This window comes from Drosophila virilis, unplaced genomic scaffold (assembly GCF_030788295.1).
Source record: "Drosophila virilis strain 15010-1051.87 unplaced genomic scaffold, Dvir_AGI_RSII-ME tig00001590, whole genome shotgun sequence".
Taxonomy (NCBI): Eukaryota; Metazoa; Arthropoda; class Insecta; order Diptera; family Drosophilidae; genus Drosophila; species Drosophila virilis.
Window position 1 is genome coordinate 258,656 of NW_027212847.1, and position 17,432 is coordinate 276,087.

Consider the following 17,432-nt stretch of genomic DNA (forward strand, 5'->3'; position numbering starts at 1 on the left):
GATCAATTTTTGAGAATATTTTCTTGCATTAAAAAATGTGCGTACAGTCTTGTATATGTGGAAATGGATACCGATACGGAACAGTTTGTGCGTTAAGGGCGCGGTAATCACCACATGGTCGCCATTAACCTGTTGGCTTGCGGACCATGTGTAACGGCGACGCGTATGCACTTTTTAATGGTCGGCACGCACCTATTTTAAGCAAGAACTCGAATTCCATATTGGCAGCCTTGAATTTGACTGGCGTGAGTCGACGAGGTCTTGCGAATGTTGGTGGGCCTACACTAGATGTTGTGTGCTTCGGTGCTAAGGCATTGAGTTGTGTGATGTCCTTGAATTCCTCCAGCAGTCGGGCGAATTCAGAATATCAAAGCTTGAGCGATTAATTTACCATCTTTGATTTTGACAAGAAGGTTATAGTGCTGTAGAAAATCTGATCCAATGATTGGAAATTTTGTGTCAGCAATGATAAAATTCCATCTGTATGGACGACGCAACCCAAGATCTAGAGTAAGGCGAGTTGAACCATATGTTTTAATGGTAGTGCCGTTAGCAGAAAAAGGGGATTTTAGCCGCTGGCTTAAAAACGTCGGTTTATGGTGCAGAAGGCATGACTGACAAAACTGCGCCAGTGTCGGTAAGGAAATTTTTACCAAACTTTGTATCTGGAATAAAAAGTCGATTAGAGGTTATTATACTGTGAACGTTTATACTAAGCTTGAAACAATTTTTTATGGCATGAACAGATTGTTCGTTGATGTTGCCAATTTAATTTTCTTCGACGGTGTTTGCTAGTTTTTTGGATTGTTGGTTTGATTGAAGGAACATGGTGCAATGCATTGTTGGCCACTGCAGCTATACTTGTTATGATACCAGCAATTTTGATTTGAATCGGCCTGTACGATCGGTGTATTGCTGCGGTTGCTTTGATCGATTGCGACTGCGAGTGCGTCAATTTCCGTTGTTGTTATTGCTGCTCAGCGGCTGACCAAGCTTTGCATTGATCTTGGGCATCCAGACGTTTTTCTATCTTAGTGATGTGGGTGTCAATTAGATGCTCAGTTGCTGTGTTGTTACGTGAAAGCACTGCGACGTTATCACATGCAGTATAACTGAGTGTATCCATTACAGCGTCAGCGGCTGTTGCAAGTTGCGTTAATGTTGTATTTGGGGAAGTCTCAAGAATGCCTGCAATGACGGCGCGAGCTGCAGGAGGTAGGCGTTTAATCCAATAACGACGTATTGTTGGTGATCAAGAATATATATACTTTATAGGGTCGGAGATGCTTCCTTCTGCCTGTTACATACATATGCATTTTGCACAAATACAATTTACCCTTTGTATCCATTTTCAATGGGTTCAGGGTATAAAAAAAGTTCCCTTGGCAGGGCTCGAACTCGCATCTGGTCGCATTACTTGCTGTCGACTCTACTCAACAGCCACACCAGCAAAAAAAACGAGAAAGAAAGGCTATCTTCGGCACGCCGAAGATCTAATACCCTTGCAGACCCAACCTTTTCATAATGCTTATAGTGCTTTGCCCGTATCTAAGAAGCACAGGGAAAATAGTTAATGCCGAGTTTGGGCAAGATATCTTGACAAACAAAATGTTTTTTCATACAACATAATTTTCGACCGATCGTTCCTATGGTAGCTATATGATATAGTGGTCCGATCTTAATAGGATTTCGCATATATATGAGGAGCATAGTAAAACTAATAAATGCCGAGTTTAGTCAAGATATCTTGAAAAACAAAATGTTTTTTCATACAACATAATTTTCGACCGATCGTTCCTATGGCAGCTATATGATATAGTGGTCCGATCTTAATACGATTTTGCATATGTATGAGGAGTAGAGTAAAACTAATAAATGCCTAGTTTGGTCAAGATATCTTGAAAAACACAATGTTTTTTCATACAAAAACTTAATTTTCGACCGATAGAACCTATATGATATAGTGGTCCGATCTTAATACGATTTTGCATATGTATGAGGAGTAAAGTAAAACTAATAAATGTCGAATTTGGTCAAGATATCTTGAAAAACACAATGTTTTTTCATACAAAAACTTAATTTTCGACCGATCGTTCCTATGGCAGCTATATGATATAGTGGTCCGACCCAGTTGGTTTTCACATATGTGCTGCGTGCAATAGAAAGAGGGAGTTCTGCAAAATTTCATTAAGTTAGCTTTAAAACTGAGAGACTAGTTCGCATAGAAACAGACAGACGGACATGGCTCTAAACACTTGGCTGTTGATGCTGATCAAGAATATATATACTTTATGGGGTCGGAGATGTCTCCTTCTATGCGTTACACATTTCACGCAAAATTATAATACTTTCTGCAAGGGAATAAAAAAAGTACTCTCCCCGTTAGGGCTCGAGATCGCGACAGACCGCACCACGTGCTATGCTCTTACTCAGCAGACACGCCAATTATTAAGTACTTATGATAAAAAAGGAAGTAAAATAGCATTACAGAAAATAGTCGCAATTACCATGCTGTTAGAATGCGAAGCAGACGCGCATGAAGTGTAGATGTATACAGAAATTCTTAAATATGCTGCTCTATGCAATTACGCAGTTGCATATAACTTTGGTTTTTTCTTAACCGATCTTTATGAAATTTTCTACAGTATATCTTATTGTACCATAGAATGTTTGTCTATACTGAAAAAGTCAATTGCATTTAAATTGTGGCCTTAATTGGTTGACAATAAAAGTTTGGTTATTAACTTGATTTATAGCTTAGGGGTGGTAGTGGGGAGGTGGGGATAGGTATCAAACGAAAGATACTTGACTATCTATAAGCAACATATCATGGTTGTTGAGCTTATCTCTTATTAGCTCTTATTATTATTTACCCAATTTGCTCACAAAACAGGATGTCGATATCGATTTTTATCGATTGCTTGGAAACGGAGTAAGTTATCGATTATCATAAACAAACTCGGTCGGCGCAGGCACTAGGAGCACCTACATCTAATTTCAAGTCTCTAGCTCTTATAGGTTCTGATCTGGTGATATGCACGGTTAAGATCAATTTTTGAGAATATTTTCTTGCAATAAAAAATGTGCATACAGTGTTGTATATGTGGAAATGGATACCGATACGGAACAGTTTGTGCGTTAAGGGCGCGGTAATCACCACATGGTCGCCATTCACCTGTTGGCTTGCGGACCATGGGTAACGGCGACGCGTATGCACTTTTTGATGGTCGGCACGCACCTATTTTAAGCAAGAACTCGAATTCCATATTGCCAGCCTTGAATTTGACTGGCGTGAGTCGACGAGGTCTTGCGAATGTTGGTGGGCCTACACTAGATGTTGTGTGCTTCGGTGCTAAGGCATTGAGTTGTGTGATGTCCTTGAATTCCTCCAGCAGTCGGGCGAATTCAGAATATCAAAGCTTGAGCGATTAATTTACCATCTTTGATTTTGACAAGAAGGTTATAGTGCTGTAGAAAATCTGATCCAATGATTGGAAATTTTGTGTCAGCAATGATAAAATTCCATCTGTATGGACGACGCAACCCAAGATCTAGAGTAAGGCGAGTTGAACCATATGTTTTAATGGTAGTGCCGTTAGCAGAAAAAGGGGATTTTAGCCGCTGGCTTAAAAACGTCGGTTTATGGTGCAGAAGGTATGACTGACAAAACTGCGCCAGTGTCGTAAGGAAATTTTTACCAGACTTTGTATCTGGAATAAAAAGTCGATTAGAGGTTATTATACTGTGAACGTTTATACTAAGCTTGAAACAATTTTTTATGGCATGAACAGATTGTTCGTCGAAGTTGCCAATTTAATTTTCTTCGACGGTGTTTGCTAGTTTTTTGGATTGTTGGTTTGATTGAAGGAGCATGGTGCAATGCAGTGTTAGCCACTGCAGCTATACTTGTTATGATACCAGCAATTTTGATTTGAATCGGCCTGTACGATCGGTGTATTGCTGCGGTTGCTTTGATCGATTGCGACTGCGAGTGCGTCAATTTCCGTTGTTGTTATTGCTGCTCAGCGGCTGACCAAGTTTTGCATTGATCTTTTAAAACATTATGTCCTGGGCATCCAGACGTTTTTCTATCTTACTGATGTGGGTGTCAATTAGATGCTCAGTTGCTGTGTTGTTACGTGAAAGCACTGCGTCGTTATCACATGCAGTATAACTGAGTGTATCCATTACAGCGTCAGCGGCTGTTGCAAGTTGCGTTAATGTTGTATTTGGGGAAGTCTCAAGAATGCCTGCAATGACGGCGCGAGCTGCAGGAGGTAGGCGTTTAATCCAATAACGACGTATTGTTGGTGATCAAGAATATATATACTTTATGGGGTCGGAGATGCTTCCTTCTGCCTGTTACATACATTTGCATTTTGCACAAATACAATTTACCCTTTGTATCCATTTTCAATGGGTTCAGGGTATAAAAAAAGTTCCCTTGGCAGGGCTCGAACTCGCAACTGGCCGCATTACTTGTTGTCGACTCTACTCAACAGCCACATCAGCAAAAAAAAACGAGAAAGAAAGGCTATCTTCGGCACGCCGAAGATCTAATACCCTTGCAGACCCAACCTTTTCATAATGCTTATAGTGCTTTGCCCGTATCTAAGAAGCACAGGGAAAATAGTTAATGCCGAGTTCGGGCAAGATATCTTGATAAACAAAATGTTTTTTCATACAACATAATTTTCGACCGATCGTTCCTATGGCAGCTATATGATATAGTGGTCCGATCTTAATAGGATTTCGCATATATATGAGGAGCATAGTAAAACTAATAAATGCCGAGTTTGGTCAAGATATCTTGAAAAACAAAATGTTTTTTTATACAAAAACTTAATTTTCGACCGATCGTTCCTATGGCAGCTATATGATATAGTGGTCCGACCCAGTTGGTTTTCACATATGTGCTGCGTGCAACAGAAAGAGGGAGTTCTGCAAAATTTCATTAAGTTAGCTTTAAAACTGAGAGACTAGTTCGCATAGAAACAGACAGACGGACATGGCTCTAAACACTTGGCTGTTGATGCTGATCAAGAATATATATACTTTATGGGGTCGGAGATGTCTCCTTCTATGCGTTACACATTTCACGCAAAATTATAATACTTTCTGCAAGGGAATAAAAAAAGTACTCTCCCCGTTAGGGCTCGAGATCGCGACAGACCGCACCACGTGCTATGCTCTTACTCAGCAGACACGCCAATTATTAAGTACTTATGATAAAAAAGGAAGTAAAATAGCATTACAGAAAATAGTCGCAATTACCATGCTGTTAGAATGCGAAGCAGACGCGCATGAAGTGTAGATGTATACAGAAATTCTTAAATATGCTGCTCTATGCAATTACGCAGTTGCATATAACTTTGGTTTTTTCTTAACCGATCTTTATGAAATTTTCTACAGTATATCTTATTGTACCATAGAATGTTTGTCTATACTGAAAAAGTCAATTGCATTTAAATTGTGGCCTTAATTGGTTGACAATAAAAGTTTGGTTATTAACTTGATTTATAGCTTAGGGGTGGTAGTGGGGAGGTGGGGATAGGTATCAAACGAAAGATACTTGACTATCTATAAGCAACATATCATGGTTGTTGAGTTTATCTCTTATTAGCTCTTATTATTATTTACCCAATTTGCTCACAAAACAGGATGTCGATATCGATTTTTATCGATTGCTTGGAAACGGAGTAAGTTATCGATTATCATAAACAAACTCGGTCGGCGCAGGCACTAGGAGCACCTACATCTAATTTCAAGTCTCTAGCTCTTATAGGTTCTGATCTGGTGATATGCACGGTTAAGATCAATTTTTGAGAATATTTTCTTGCAATAAAAAATGTGCATACAGTGTTGTATATGTGGAAATGGATACCGATACGGAACAGTTTGTGCGTTAAGGGCGCGGTAATCACCACATGGTCGCCATTCACCTGTTGGCTTGCGGACCATGGGTAACGGCGACGCGTATGCACTTTTTGATGGTCGGCACGCACCTATTTTAAGCAAGAACTCGAATTCCATATTGGCAGCCTTGAATTTGACTGGCGTGAGTCGACGAGGTCTTGCGAATGTTGGTGGGCCTACACTAGATGTTGTGTGCTTCGGTGCTAAGGCATTGAGTTGTGTGATGTCCTTGAATTCCTCCAGCAGTCGGGCGAATTCAGAATATCAAAGCTTGATCGATTAATTTACCATCTTCGATTTTGACAAGAAGGTTATAGTGCTGTAGAAAATCTGATCCAATGATTGGAAATTTTGTGTCAGCAATGATAAAATTCCATCTGTATGGACGACGCAACCCAAGATCTAGAGTAAGGCGAGTTGAACCATATGTTTTAATGGTAGTGCCGTTAGCAGAAAAAGGGGATTTTAGCCGCTGGCTTAAAAACGTCGGTTTATGGTGCAGAAGGTATGACTGACAAAACTGCGCCAGTGTCGTAAGGAAATTTTTACCAGACTTTGTATCTGGAATAAAAAGTCGATTAGAGGTTATTATACTGTGAACGTTTATACTAAGCTTGAAACAATTTTTTATGGCATGAACAGATTGTTCGTCGAAGTTGCCAATTTAATTTTCTTCGACGGTGTTTGCTAGTTTTTTGGATTGTTGGTTTGATTGAAGGAGCATGGTGCAATGCAGTGTTAGCCACTGCAGCTATACTTGTTATGATACCAGCAATTTTGATTTGAATCGGCCTGTACGATCGGTGTATTACTGCGGTTGCTTTGATCGATTGCGACTGCGAGTGCGTCAATTTCCGTTGTTGTTATTGCTGCTCAGCGGCTGACCAAGTTTTGCATTGATCTTTTAAAACATTATGTCCTGGGCATCCAGACGTTTTTCTATCTTAGTGATGTGGGTGTCAATTAGATGCTCAGTTGCTGTGTTGTTACGTGAAAGCACTGCGTCGTTATCACATGCAGTATAACTGAGTGTATCCATTACAGCGTCAGCGGCTGTTGCAAGTTGCGTTAATGTTGTATTTGGGGAAGTCTCAAGAATGCCTGCAATGACGGCGCGAGCTGCAGGAGGTAGGCGTTTAATCCAATAACGACGTATTGTTGGTGATCAAGAATATATATACTTTATGGGGTCGGAGATGCTTCCTTCTGCCTGTTACATACATTTGCATTTTGCACAAATACAATTTACCCTTTGTATCCATTTTCAATGGGTTCAGGGTATAAAAAAAGTTCCCTTGGCAGGGCTCGAACTCGCAACTGGCCGCATTACTTGTTGTCGACTCTACTCAACAGCCACATCAGCAAAAAAAAAACGAGAAAGAAAGGCTATCTTCGGCACGCCGAAGATCTAATACCCTTGCAGACCCAACCTTTTCATAATGCTTATAGTGCTTTGCCCGTATCTAAGAAGCACAGGGAAAATAGTTAATGCCGAGTTCGGGCAAGATATCTTGATAAACAAAATGTTTTTTCATACAACATAATTTTCGACCGATCGTTCCTATGGCAGCTATATGATATAGTGGTCCGATCTTAATAGGATTTCGCATATATATGAGGAGCATAGTAAAACTAATAAGTGCCGAGTTTGGTCAAGATATCTTGAAAAACAAAATGTTTTTTTATACAAAAACTTAATTTTCGACCGATCGAACCTATATGATATAGTGGTCCGATCTTAATACGATTTTGCATATGTATGAGGAGTAAAGTAAAACTAATAAATGACCAGTTTGGTCAAGACATCTTGAAAAACACAATGTTGTTTCATACAAAAACTTAATTTTCGACCGATCGTTCCTATGGCAGCTATATGATATAGTGGTCCGATCCAGCTGGTTTTCACATATGTGCTGGGTGCAACAGAAAGAGGGACTTCTGCAAAGTTTCATTAAAATAGCTATGAAACTAAGAGACTAGTTCGCAATATCGACTGGCTGTTGATACTGATCTAGAATACATATACTTTATGGGGTCGGAGATGTCTCCTTCTATGGGTTACACATTTCACGACAAAATTATAATACTCTCTGCAAGGGAATGCAAAAAGTACTCTCCCCGTTAGGGCTCGAGATCGCGACAGACCGCACCACGTGCAATGCTGTTCCTCAGCAGACACGCCAATTATTAAGTACTTATGATAAAAAAGGAAGTAAAATAGCATTACAGAAAATAGTCGCATTTGGCATGGTAAATTAGAATGCGTTAGAATGCGAAGCAGACGCGCATGAATGCGTTTGTGTAGATGTATACAGAAATTCTTAATATAATAATTCTAATATATAATATTCTATAAGCAACATATCGTGGTTGGTGACTTTAGCTCTTATTATTTACCCAATTTGCTAAAAAAACAGGATGTAGATATCGATTCTTATCGATTGCTTGGAAACGGAGTAAGTTATCGATTATCATAAACAAACTCGATCTGCGCGGGCACTAGGAGCACCTACATCTAATTTCAAGTCTCTAGCTCTTATAGGTTCTGAAAACCTTGCGTTCATACATACGGACGGGCGGACAGACAGACGGACATGGCTAGATCAATTCGGCTATTGATGCTGATCAAGAATATATATACATTATGGGGTCGGAGATACTTCCTTCTGCCTGTTACATACATATGGATTTTGCACAAATACAATATACCCTTTTTACCTATTTTCAATGGGTTCAGTGGATGGTAATTTTGTAGATTTTCAAGCTTTCAAAATTATAAAATTGTCTCGGATTTTGGGCACATTGCCTTTTTCAACCGTTAAAATAATTTGTATACCACTGAGAACGCGAAATTAATAAGTTCGACTTGGCTATAAAATAGTTAGACTTAATATTTTTCTGACTTAATAGTCTGGGAGAAAGTCATGGTGCTTTGAAAAAGCAAACATCTAAGAGGGGGTTCATATATATATTATTAACCGAGTCATTTAAAAATCACCAATCGGTTGCATGAATTCGTTAATAATGCAGGAATAGTTTCCTTTGGTAAAACAACGGTGCGGCCTGTTGAGAGCTGTTGGTAGTTGTTGGTAAATGAGCAATAAGAGGATTCCAAATAAACATTGCAGCCTCTAAAATTTGATGATATACATCCTCATGAAGACATATTTTAGTGGGGCCCTGGACACATTAGCCATAAGATAATCGTTGACAAATACAAGATTGTGTTTTCTATACAAATAACTTGAAATTGAATTTATTTGAAACAACGAAAGGTCTGGAATGCTATAAGGTCATGCTTCGCTGAGGGTACTTGAAAATTTTCGGCAGTGCACATTGACCAAGAAATGTTTGGTTAATTTAAATCACCCAACACCATAAATAGGTCATTATCATGTGTAGAAACTTCTTTAATACAAGTCATATGTTTTATATAAGCTTGAATGTCATGAAAACGAGCCACATAGAAGAATGTAATTTAGATAGCGCGTGATGGAAAATACGCTTTAAAATACAATCTCAGCGGCAGTAGGCGTAGTAAAAGAGAAAGGTTCTGACTGGAATGTGGTTGTAACGGCAGTTAATAGCCCACCACCTTGAGTCGACCAATCATTTCTATGCACAATTAAATTTTTTGAATAGTCTTCAAAATCACATATGGTTGAGTTAAGCCATGTTACTAAAAATGCATTTATATCCGAATCGGAGGAAGTACTAGTCATAAGACGAGTTTTAAGCTTATAAATGACACCTCTGGCATTCTGATAAAGAACAGAAACTAGTTCGGAAGACGAAGTTGGCTTTTTATGGCAGTATCGGTCGGACCTTGTGTCAAGGGGACTGGAAGAGTGACAGGGTAAGGCTGCTTTCCCTTTTATACCCTGAACCCATTAATCTATTGGGAAAATGTATATAACATATAACCCATAGAGTATATGTATTCTTGATCAACATCAATAGTCAAGTCTATAAATCCGTCTGTCCGTCTATATGTATGAGCGCAAGGATATCGAACTTATAAGAGCTAATGACTTGAAATCGTAGATGTAGCTCCTCCTTATGCCCGCGCAGATCGAGTTTGTTTCCGATATTCGACAACTTCTTAATAATACCCGCTAATACATAGCCCAATAATATCTTCTGTGGAAAATTTCATCAATATCGTCTAAGAGACACACACAGAAATTAATAGAAAAAACGTGCCTTGGCAGCAAACGTAAATTGAAAGAATTTCTGTGTACATGTACACACACACATTCATGTGCGTCTTCTTTGAATTCTATCAACAGCATTGCAATTGCGATTGTATTTTTTTTTTGCTGCTATTTTAATTTGTATTTTTTCTTTATTGGTGTGTCTTTTGAGTAGAGGCGGCGACATAGGGTGGTATATTGCGAGCTCGAATCTAACTGAGGAAACTATTTTTTGGTCGGAAACTCCCGACCTCCTAATTATTTTGCTTAAACTCGTGGACAATCATGTGAGGAAGCCAAAATTTAGAATCATAAATGATTTGAAACGAATCATGTGAAACATTAATTTTGAATGAAGCCATTTCACGAGGTGTGGAGAAATAAAATTTAGACAACTGGAAATATTGTCAGGCCCAGACGAGTAAGATTTTAAATTTATTTTATTTATTTATTGCAGGAAGAAAAAAGGAATGGGAAATAAAAGTAACAGAATCAGAATCATTGCAAGCTTCAAGCTTACTAAATTATAAAACTGTCTCGGATTTTGAGAAATTAGACAAAGGCAATTAGACAAGTCAAGACTCGAACCAGACTTATCAAACGTTTTAAAATATTTGGACTTAATATTTTTTTGTTTTGATCAGCATCTAAGAGGGAGTTCAGGGTGTTGTAAAATAAATGAATAGCAATATTCACATCAACCGAGTCACAAAAAAAAGACCAATCGTTTGCATGAATACGTTGGTTAAGAAAGGAATAGTTTCCTTTGCGAGAGCAACGGTGGGGCTTGTGGGTAGCTGGTGCATTGCAGCCTCTAAAGAAGAATGAATATATATGCATAATCAAACCATATAGAGGAAAGGACCTGGACCTATTGGCAATAAGTTAATCGTTATTTACATGATCAGATTTGAAATAACGAAAGGTCTAGCATGTAATCTATAAAGTCGTCTGTGCTGATTGTACAACATAATTTTTTGCGGTGTATAATGAACAGGAGATGATCGGTAAACTAAAATCACTCAACATTAAAAATAGGTTATTATTACGTAAATGTGTAGAAACTTCTTAGATACAAGTAATATGTTTCATATAAACTTCAATAGCCGAAGAAGGGGAATATAGGAGCATCTGATATAAATATCGCGTGGTGGAAAATTTACCTTGACTGAAAAAAATCTCAGCATCAGAAGGTTTATTAAAACAGAAGGATTGTGACTGGAAAGTGGCCTTAACGGCAATTAATTGCCCAAAACCTAGAGTCGGCCGATAATTTCCATTTACAATGAAATTGTTCAATATTACAATGAATTGTTCAAATATGTATGTATGATTAACCTTGTTGTTAGTTTTTTTAATGTGGCTAGCCAAGGCGATTGTCAAGTGTCAGGGTTCAGTTAATTTGTTTCGCGGCCATGGCTAAGCGTTAGCCCGTTTAATTTAAGCCCTTGTGGCAGTCCTCTTTTATTTTAAAACATACTGTAGCGTAATGTCTGGCTTCGTTTGACGAGCCAGCAGTTCGAAAGTTGCTGAGAAGGCACAGGTAGACCAGTGCCGCATATGGCATTTAAAAGAAGTCCGCGTTTTGCAACCAGATCTAGGTGACAATGACCGCCACACAGAACGATTGTTTTATCGAACGCTTCTAGGATATCTCGATGAATTGGCAGAATTAAGAGCCAGGGCTTGGCAATGTCCGTGAGTCTTCCTACGACAAGTCTTTTCCAGACATTGGATAGGCTCATATGATTTGGGGTCGTTCTTCGGCTTGCCGGTAGGATTCTTTTCCCTTCCAGCTCGGTTGCTGATACAGCGATGACGATGTTTAATGCCTTAAATTACTCCTCAAACAAAGGGGCAGCGAAGCACTTCAGTTTTTGAAGAGCTTGAGGTACTCCTGCAGGATTTCCGTCGCTTCATACACGCATTGGTTTTGCCAAAGATTTCCGTATTATCAGCAAACGTGGCCACAAGAAGGTCCTGCCGACTGATCCGACCGATTTTGTTTGCCATGGGCATATCGTGAGTAAAGAGGCTGTATAGTGTGGGACCCAAAATGCTGCCTTGTAAAACTTCGAATAATGCCAAAAAGCTGCGGATTGTCCTTATCTTGGAGGGGGACTGTTAGAAGAAAGGAAGGCCTGTTAGAGGTCAATGTGCTGCCACCAAATACACCTTCCTGTGGAAGCCGTCCAAGATGAAGTTTGTGACCTGATGAAGCGGCTCCGGGGTACCATACTTGAGTCGGAACCCAAGCTGTAACATCGGTATTGAGCATTTTATATCCGTGGTATCCTGGATTCTCTTAAGAATGCATCTTTCCAGAATCTTTCAGAAGGCAGGCAGGAGGCTGATGGACGATAGGATTAATGATTTGTGCCTTCTTCCAGTCCACTGGAATGTAAATTGAAGAAGCGGCGAGTTTTGTGGCCGAGGGGTTTTGGGCTTTTTTTTATGCTATTAATTGATTGCTTCACTTCTTGAGGGATTGGTGGTGCAAGGAGGGACACTTTGAGAGGCACCTTGAGAATTTGCACGACTTGCTGTGTCCTGTCTTGTCATGCGATCTCAAACGGCAAACGACAAACGGCTCCTCCAGGTTGCAGGTGAAGGCTTCAGCTCTGTGCATTGGAATTCTAGCCCCAGTTCAATCGGGATGTCGCAAAGGGGATGTCGGGATGTTGCATTGGAGTTCTCACCTGCCGTTGCTTCTTTTTATACCCTGAACCCATTAAAAATGGGTATAAGGGTATATTGTATTTGTGCAAAATCGCAATGTATGTAACAGGCAGAAGGAAGCATCTCCGACCCCATAAAGTATATATATTATTGATAAGCACCAATAGCCGAGTCGATCTAGCCATGTCCGTCTGTCTGTCCGTCCGTCCGTCCGTCCGTATGTATGAACGCAAGGATCTCAGAACCTATAAGAGCTAGAGACTTGAAATTAGATGTAGGTGCTCCTAGTTCCCGCGCAGATCGAGTTTGTTTCCGATAATCGATAACCTACTCCGTTTCCAAGCAATCGATAAAAATCGATGTCGACATCCTGTTTTTTTTTAGAAAATTGGGTAAATAATAAGAGGTAGAGCCACCAAGCATGATATGTTGCTTCTAGAATATTATAGATATTTCAAGTATCTTTCATTTCATACCTATCGCCACCTCCCCGCTACCACCCTAGAGCTATAAATAAAATGAATAACCCAACTTTTATTGCCAACCAATTTTAACCACAATTTAAATGCAATTGACTTTTTCAGAATACACAAATATTCTATGGTACAATAAGATATATATATACAATATACAATAAGATTCTATATATGTAGTTATATGCAACTGCGTAATTGAATGGGGCAGCAGCTTTAAGAATTTCTGTATACATGTACACCACACATTCATGCGCGTCTGCTTCGCATTCTAACAGCATGGTAATTGCATTTTTTTTTCTGTAATGTTATTTTAGTTCCTTTTTTATCATAAGTACTTAATTGTTGGTGTGGCTGCTGAGTAGAGGCATAGCAGGTGGTGCGGTCTGTCGCGAGTTCGAGCCCTACCGGGGAAAGTATTATTTTTTTTTTTTTTGCTGGTGTGGCTGTTGAGTAGAGTCGACAGCAAGTAATGCGGTTAGTTACGAGTTCGAGCCCTGCCTAGGGAACTTTTTTTTATTAATTTATTTGGTGTTGGAATAAGAGGGTTCAGGGTATCCCCTAGTCGGGAGCTCCCGACTAGAAATTCTTACTTGTTCTTCTTTCTTTTTAGGATAGTCAACTCCTTTCTGACCCTGATGGTGATAGATACAGTCGATCCTGGTTCTTGGTACGCACGAACTCCCTCGTCAGGTGGTTTTTCAAGGAAATAAGGCCTTCAACGATGGGGGCATGCGTCCTTGTGTGTTTTCTTGTGGAAGTTGAGCACAAATGCTGTCAAAGCGTCAGCAGCTGCGACATGTACTTGGTCCACCAGGGTTTGCACTTCAACGTCGGCATCCACGGCTATCATGATCTGAATGCTTACATCCATCATGCCATTTAGTTCACGCAACAGGCGTAGAGACTGTTGCAAAGAGTAGCATATCGACCTGGCGAATTCAGCTCGGTACTGACCTGGTTAGTAAAGACTGCGTTATTAAGGGCTGCGATCGACTACTGGAGTCCTTGGAGGTTGCTTCCGGAGAATGCATTCTGCCCCTCAGATCCTTGCAGGGGATACTGGGGCTACACTTGTGCAAGTGCTAGTGAATTTAGCGGCCTGTCCACAGCACACAATTAATACACAATTTAGGGGGTACGAACTACGATTTCATGCGCTGTTCAGGCTGCTGTTGGTTGTGACGTACCGGAGGTGCAACATTGATGTCTGTCTGTCTCGTATTCAAGCGTTGCTGGTATGCTATACATCCTTTATAGAAAGCAGCAGGGTTCCTCTTTCAGTTTGAAAATCGCAGAACTTCTATTGTTTTGAGATAGTAGTTTCTTCTGGGGCCTAAAGCAGTTCTTCTTTCCCGGGAGCTCGACATGGATCCGAAGCGCTTCCCTATTATTGGGAGCCTGCATAAGGTCTACATATAAAAAGATGCGACTGGCGAGTTGTTGGTGAAATTTTTTGCCAGCTGTCGAGGAGTCGTCCGCCGCCTTCGTTTTTTTTACCAAATGAGAGAGTAGTAGCTGGTGCGAATATCTTAACGCTTCGGTGGTGTACAGATGCACCCTGTCAATATTAAACTCCTCGAGGACCCGTCTGTTTTGCGATGGCGTCGCACATAGGACATTGATTTGTTTATTGGTCATTGATCTGTTTGTATAAGTGGGTAGAGTAAAAGCTCTCTTTAAAAGCTCGAAAGTTAACAAGTACCCGGATATAAGAGCCCTTAGAGCTAAGCTTGTGTAATTTTTTAGTAGTTCAAACAGGAACACTGGCACATGTTGTGCTTGCATATATTAGTTGATTCTAACTGTGCACTTGGGCTGCAAGTGGCACCATTCATGGCGCTTGGGGCCTGAGGTCACCTTGGGGATCCTCCCGTGGCTAATCATTCATAAAATTGTTTTTCAGCCACCGCCTATACAGAACTTTAAATCGAGAGTTCTGAATCGCTGGCACAGCTCTTTGGCAGTCCATTCAAGGCTTCATTGGTAATATATGAACCCTAATTCGATATCCCGATGATGAGGATAGTAGCAGATCTGTCTCGCAGTATATTCATGCAAATACATGTTGTAAAAGTTTGTTGAAATCTTAAATGTGCGTGCATCCTGCAGAACCATATACATAGTTTATATTATAGCAAGCAAAGTCATATTATGGATTATTATGATAAAATAAATAAAAGCTACTGTTCGAGCCACAGTCCTTCACGAGGGTTAAAATTATTAATTATTCGGAAAATCATTCTTCCCAGAAGTGTGGCACATCAGTTCCGCGACAGAATACTGATTACAGTTCAATGTACAATACATCGATCGACAATATCGACAGTTATTGGTCATGAGAGTCAGGTCTGACCGTCCTCCTATTAATCATTTTCCAGAGAGTGCGTTGTCTTCGGCGATCAGAACTAGATTCCCGATCTATATGTTACCCGCAGTCGTTCTCCATTTTGAGCGTTTCCGCATCAGTTTTTCAGCGGCGTCAAAAAATATTGTGTGTTGTAAGAATCCTCATTCAATGGTTGGTCATCGATAGGTTGAGTGCTTCGTCAAATGCACTGGACGAACAACGTCCTGCTGTAAAGAGATTCTCGCAATTGAACCATGCTGTTTGCGCACTTGACCAGCAGGTGCGCTCTCAAAAAACCCACCAAAGTGAGATTATTAGCACAATTTGCAAAGAATTATTGTTAACAATAACACGATAAGTAAGGGTCATGAACATTAAAAAATTCAGATGAGTTGACTTTTCAATCTGTAGAAATGTAAATACTGCAGTAAAGAGTAAAGGTTCAAGATGACTACCTTGGGGTACCTCTTAAGTAATGTGAACCAGTTTCAAATCAGTCTGCCTCAGCAGTCGATGTGAATATAATCAGTTTGCATTATAGAAAGAAATGCATTGGAGACATCAGCTTTGAAAACAAGCTGCAAAATCATAGTAATTATTGTTTTTAACAATTTAGGGATAGTCGACAGTTAGTTTTTATACCCTGAACCATTGAAAATAGGTAAAAAGGGTATATTGTATTTGTGCAAAATGTAAATGTATGTAACAGGCAGAAGGAAGCATATCCGACCCAATAAAGTATATATATTCAGCACTTTAGCCTGAACAATAACTTATCTGACGGCTCCCCCACAAACAAAGGGTATGATATGTTATTAAGGCAAAACGAGGAGAAAGTTGACTAAAAAAAATCTGTAAAGAGGTAAACAGTAATTCTCATAGGCTTAAAAATTTATAAAAAATAAGTTTGACTTGGCTCTTGAGTATTTGGAATAGTCATACAAAACTACCCAAACTTGTTTTTATTTAAATATATACACTTAATATTTTTTTTGGTTTGGTAGTCCGGGAGAAAAATTGGGTGGCTTAAAAGAAGCAGACGATTGGATCGAGCCAGGAATGCACTCATTTCAAAGGCAATAAAGTGTATGATCAAAACAAATTGAATATAAATAAATAGTTTCTTTTGTGCACCCATTGTTGTCCAAAAATTAACCATGGGAACCTCCAAAGTAAAATGATATGCATTTTCAGGAAAACAGAGGAAGTGATCTGGACACATTTGCATCGTTGACAAGTACTAGATCCAGTGTTCACCATCGGATATGGATGAATCAGCAATGTATCTGATCAGAATCAAGGAAGTGTGAGCGTGAAAATACTTTTAGGCATAGAAATGAGGCGTCTAACGTTCTGATACCAAATAGAGACTAGTCCTGACGACAAATTAAGTTTTTTGTGGCAGGACCTTGTATTGAAGGTAACTAAAGGGTGACACGATTTTTGGTTTCGGTTTTTATACCCTCAACTGAGGTGGCCCGAAATAATGGAACATTTTTGTACCGTCATTGCTAATAACATTCTGGGTAAGATTGCGCGTTAGTCTACTCTTGCAGCCAAAAACTAACTGCTACTGCAATTTTGCTGACCAGACCAGGTTCAAGGAACAGGAAAAGTGGTGAAGGTGTTTGGGCAGATGTAGAGGGTAATTTAAATAATTAAGACCCTAACCGGCGATTTAGTAGTTGGTTGCGTAGCAAATCAAAGCTCGTGTCAAAGTTACTCTACAGCTGCTTAGCCACATTGTTAAATTTAAAATATTGACTTCTCACAGAATTATAAGTATTGAAAGTATCCATTTGCTTGTTGATGTATACTGAT

At 39.6% G+C, this 17,432-nt stretch overlaps 1 protein-coding gene across 4 annotated transcripts in view; it reads left to right on the forward strand.

Annotated features, from left to right (window-relative positions):
* Positions 1–17,432, forward strand: part of mthl15 (methuselah-like 15) — a 144,834-nt gene that overhangs the window by 25,334 nt on the left and 102,068 nt on the right. The window lies entirely within an intron of this gene.